This window comes from Fukomys damarensis, unplaced genomic scaffold, assembly GCF_012274545.1.
Source record: "Fukomys damarensis isolate Sample0158 unplaced genomic scaffold, DMR_v1.0_HiC HiC_scaffold_35, whole genome shotgun sequence".
NCBI lineage: Eukaryota > Metazoa > Chordata > Mammalia > Rodentia > Bathyergidae > Fukomys > Fukomys damarensis.
In genome coordinates this window covers 37,596,305-37,601,973 of record NW_022900947.1, presented here as the reverse complement: position 1 = coordinate 37,601,973, position 5,669 = coordinate 37,596,305, and the positions used below count along the sequence as shown (strand labels likewise).

At 35.6% G+C, this 5,669-nt stretch overlaps 1 protein-coding gene across 1 annotated transcript in view; it reads left to right on the top strand.

Moving 5' to 3' along the window:
- Positions 1-2,784: 2,784 nt before the first annotated feature.
- Cnga1 (cyclic nucleotide gated channel subunit alpha 1) overlaps positions 2,785-5,669 on the top strand; it is a 26,427-nt gene continuing 23,542 nt past the window's right edge. The window contains exon 1 of the mRNA XM_010640287.1: positions 2,785-2,857. The gene's annotated coding sequence lies outside the window, so the exon portion shown is untranslated. The remainder of the gene's footprint in view (positions 2,858-5,669) is intronic.

The following is a 5,669-nucleotide window of genomic DNA, read 5'->3' as shown; positions in this document are numbered from 1 at the left end:
ATATATATATATAATTTCCAGATTCATATTCATAAGTATGAGTCACAGCATGGTTGTTATGGTAATGATATTATATGGGCTAAATTGCCATGCAAGTCATAAACAGGAGAATAAACATTTATTGCTATATGACTTACTGTGTTTTCAGGTTAATAAAGTACACAAATTACATGAGTAGGTTGCAGGGTTTTATGCTTACTTATGAAAGATAAACTTAAAGTACAATTAAGTCAGAGGATCAGGGTGCATAGTTACTTATGAGATAGATGCTTGGCACCTTGATGTTAAATAAATGAAAGAACTCAACTCAAAAAGTAAACAAAGCATATAAACATATAATTCACGAAAGGAGAAACCCAAATGACTAACCAACATGAATGTTCATCCAACTTTGTTACTTAAATGCAAACCAAAAGCCATGTGTACATGAAATTTTTTTCATGTATCACATTGAGGAAAACTTTAAAACTGACGGTATTAATTATGGGTGGGAGAAGTAGTGCCCTGTACAGGTCTGGCAGAGTATGAAATAATACAGCAGGCTTGGGCATCAATTTGGCTGACTCTGGTGGATTGAAACCAGACCACGCAATTCTACTGCTGACCATGTGAATCAGAAGCCCTCCTATACGTGTGTCTACCGGGACTTGTAAAGGATATTCTGTGAAGTGCTGTTCACAAAACCAAAAATGGGAACAACCACATTTTCATTGCTAGAAAAGGAATCAAAATGGAAACAAGGAATAAAACATGGAATACCATAGGCTATTATATTGGCAAGCAATACTATAAAATGAAATAGCTCCATGTCTAATTGTATAGATAATTTTCAAAACAAAATTTTGAGTGAAAAAAGCAAGTTGTGGAATGATGCATAGAGGAAGATACTGCTTTATGTAACTTTAAACACAGGTTCCCAAATTATAAAATGGTGGTGGATACTCAGATATAAAAGGACGGAGAATGACTTGAAAGGCCACACAGCGGACTTTCAGCAATGGGTATTTCTAGGGAGGTAGCAAAGTGTGAAGGTCAGAATGGGGCTGGGAAGTGGCTGTTTGTTAAAAGTCTTTAACTTCAGGGATAGTTTTATTTTTTTTCATAAAAAGACTGAGGGCCAATTTGACAAAAGTTAACAGTTATTAATTCTTGGTGGTAGAAATATGGCTCATATAATTTTATACTGGTTTCCATTTTGAGATGGGATTCTACAAGTATCCACTAAGTAATTAATTTACATGATCCAAAAATACAGATGGTACAAAAGATACACAGTGACAGTTATTAGTCCTCCCTCTCCTGTTGCCCAGGCCTGAGGTTCCTTTTCCTTAGAGGTAGGCAACCACTGTTACCACTTTCATGTCCTATTTTTACAGAGATTGTTTTTTCTTTTTCTTTACACACACACACACACACACACACACACACACACACATTTCCTCTTTCCTGCAAATGCTAGCACACTGTATTTTGAAGGATTTTAATACCTGTTTGTGTAGATATGCCTTGTTATTTTAGTGATTGCATAATGTTTCATCCTATGGGATATCTTTTTGAAAGAAATAAATGGTTAGGAGAAGCCAAAGAGAAGGGAGATTGGCTTCTTGCAAAAAAAAAAAAAAAAAGATAATCATTCAGTAGATTGGGTGATATCTTGAAGATTCTAGAACAGGAATACAATAGTGGATGCTCTTTATGAGGATTAATGAGACTGGATTTGAATAAACCACTTAAAAGACTTAGTCAGAGATGAGAAATAATTAGCCCCTGACAAGTTTGAGTGGAAATTCCAATGGGAAGATGGGAGTAGAGACAAAGGGACTGCAAGAGTAGAATATGTGATTCCTGTCAGAGAGGCTAGACAAGAAGGAGAAAAATGTCAAAGACAGTTACTACCTACATGATGTAAATGAATTTAAATCAGCAATAGCACTGAGGTTCTAACAAGTAGGAATGTTAGGAAGGAGGGCTGGTTTGTTGGAGAAGGGAGTGCAAGCCCCTTTGGACGTGCTGTTCAAAGGGCTCTGATGTGGATGCTTCAGAAATAAGTTTAAGGAGTTTGATTAGTTAGCAGGAGATTATCAAAATATTTGGAACGAGCAAATTAATGAAATATGGAGGAGGCACCATGAACAATTTAAGTAATTATTTTATCATTTAAAACTATAATTCTTGTCTTATGAAACTTTTTACTATGTGTTTTTGTTTTGTTTTGTTTTGTTTTTGTACCTGGGAATTGAACTCGGGACCTTGGGCTTTCGAAGCAGGCGGTGGAACCACTGAGCTAAATCCCTGGCCCCTATTGGAAGTTTTAATAGTTGCTTGTGAATTTTGATCATAAGAATGGATTTAAAAATTTTCAGATTTGTGTAACTGAGATGTCAGAGAGGTCACAAAGGGGACGTGTGTTTATCCTTGTAAGTAACTGCTAAAGTTTGCTAAGTTAATTTTATCATCTTCCTTCCCACAAGGGATGCGACATTTGTGTTGTTAGCCTTTACATTTTAGCCATTGTACTGGATATCAAATAGTTATCCCATTTGGGTTTAATTTTTATTTCAAATAAACATGACTCAAGATGTTAAGCACATTTTCACGTGTTTATTGGTTATTTATTAAAACATTTTAAAAACTACACACAAACAAAAATTCCATAAATTAATGGAGTGCTGCATAATGTTCCAATGCATGTGCATATTTGTATATTATTTTGTTGTTTTTGTCAGGGATCCCTCTCGTGGAACAGGGTTCAGGGGGCCCGGACTGGGAGGACAAGGAGTTGGAATCACCACACAGACTCGGGGGAGGTTTCTGGAACTCTTCCGCTTTATTCAGCAAACGCACAGGCTTATATAAGGTAAGGCGGGGGGCAGGATGGCCCTATTGAATCACTATTGGATAGGGTAAGGCAGGGGTGGAACCAGGGTGGAGTTGGGATATTTGGCACATCGTTATTGGCCACATGTTAGGTTTTGGATTGTATGCTTTAAAGGCTGAGGCGAATGAAGTCAGGACTTCAGAGGTTCTTGAGAGGAACAGTTTATCTAAGGTCAGATCTCTACACACCGCGGGGCAGGGGCGGATTATTCCAGCCCTAGTAGGCCTTGGAGTTTTCTCAGGAGAGATGGGTGCAGCGCTCCTGACTCAGCCAGACTTTAACCTGATCCTCATTATTTAACTCAGGTTGTATGCATTTGTATCCTCAAACATTTTTCATTTGTTTCTTTCTTTATGGTAAAAACTTTCAAAATCCTTTCCTCTAACATCTTGAAATGCACAGTGCATTATTATTATTATCTATAGTTACCTCACTGTACAACAGCACAGCAGAACTCCTTGCTTCAATCTGATTATGACATGGCACCCAGGGATCAACGTTTCCCACCAGGCTCCCCTCCTCCTCACCTCTTGTAACCGCCATACTATCAGCTTCTATGAGATCAACTTTTGCAGATTTCACGTACGAGTGAAATTGTGTGGTATTTCACTTATTCTGCCTGGCTTATTCCTCTTAACAGATGATCCCTAGTCCTATCTATGTTGCTGCAGATAGGTTTCATTCTTTTTTCAATGAATGAACAGTATTCTGTTGTGTATGTGTGCCATTTAAGCTTTATCCATTCATCAACCGATGGGTCGTAGGTCATTTTTATTTCTTGGCTATTATGAATAGTGCTACAACCAACATGGGAAAGTAATAAGATTGCTAAATAATATTAATTTTTTAGGAGCCTCCATGCTGTTTTTCAGAGTGGCTGTGCTATAGTTGACACTTCCGACAGCAGTATGGAAGCATCCCCCTTTCTCCACATCCTTGCTCGCACTTACCTTTAATCATTTTGATAACAGCCATTCTTACTGGGGTGAGGGCCATCTCAATTTGGGTTTTTCTATTAATATTGTATTACTGGAGTTTCTACATGCTTTGGATAGCAGAATGTCAGATGTATAGTTTGCAAATTTTTTTCCCACTTTGTCAATCATTTCCTTTGTTGTGCAGAAGCTGTATAGTTAAATGCAATTCTGTTTGTCTATTTTTCCTTTTGTTATGTTTCCTGTGCTTTGAGTATCTTGCCCATTCCAAAGTCCTGAAGCATTTACCCTGTTTCTTTCTAGTACTTTCATAGTTTGAGGTCTTACATTTAAGTCTTTAATTCATTTTCAGTTGGTTTTATATCTAGTGGGAGACATGCGTCCCCTTTCTCCTTTCTACATATGGATATCCAATTTTCCCAGAACCATTTATTGAAAAGACTTCTCTCTTCAACGTGTATTCTTAGCATTTTTGTAAAAAATCATTGATTTTACATTCGTGTATTTATTTATATGCTACCTATTCTATTCCATTGGTTTATATGTCTGTTTTTATGCCAATACTATGCTGTTTTGATTCTTTCAGCTTTGTACTATATTTTAAAGTAAGGTAGCATAATCTTTCTTTCTTTCTTTCTAGATTAAAAGCAGAAGCAATTTACCATTGTTTCAAATGCTTACCATTTTTAAAGTTTAATTTTTTTTAAGTTGTGAGATGGGTCCTCCCTAAGTTGGACAGGCTGAACTTGAACTTGTGATCTTCTTGTCTCACCCACCCAAGTAGCTGGGATTTCAGGTGTGTGCTGTGATGCTTAATCATTGAGTTTTTTTCCCCTCAAGATAGCTTTGGCTATTTGAGGATTTTTTTGTGATTTTATAAAAATTTTAGTATTTTTTTCTAGTTCTAGGGAATGTCATTATTTTGATGGATATTGCATTGAATTTGTAGATCACTTTGGGTAGTTTGCATATTTTAACAGTACTGATTCTTCTAATCCTTGAACTCAGGACGTCTTTGCATTTTTTTGTGTCCCTTTCAGTTTCTTTCATCAATATTTTATAATTTTCATGATAGTGATCTTTCACCTCATTGGTTAAATTTATTATTAGGTATTTTATTCTTCTTTGAAGCTGTTGTAAATGAGATTATTTTATATATATTTCAGGTAACCTACTATTGGCATACAACATCACAACTGATTTTTGCATATTGATTTTGTATCTTGCAGTATTGCTGAATTTACTTATTAGTGCTAATAGTTTTTGGAGGTGACTTGTAGGTTTTCTGTATATAAGGAACAAACAAGAAGAAAGCAAAAATGCCCTAATAAGAAAAATTTCCCACTTACATCCTATTCCTCCTCATGTTATGCATTTTTGAGCTCATTTTAGATCTTTCTCTATTGCCTGTCTTTTAACATCTTAATGGAGTTATTTTTAAAACTACTTTTTGGTCTTCATACTATCAGTATGAATGGCTCACTCACTATCATGGTTTGTTGTTGGAGCATTCTGATTTCATTTGTATAATTACTTTCACCAGTGAGTTTTACGCCTTCCTATTTTCTTCTTCATTTTTGAGCTCATTTTAGATCTTTCTCTATTGCCTGTCTTTTAACATCTTAATGGAGTTATTTTTAAAACTACTTTTTGGTCTTCATACTATCAGTATGAATGGCTCACTCACTATCATGGTTTGTTGTTGGAGCATTCTGATTTCATTTGTATAATTACTTTCACCAGTGAGTTTTACGCCTTCCTATTTTCTTCTTGCTTGTTGATGTCTCAGTTTGAAGAAACTTTAGTATTTTGTTCTTTTTTTTTTTTTTTTTTTTTTTATTTTTTTATTTTTTTTT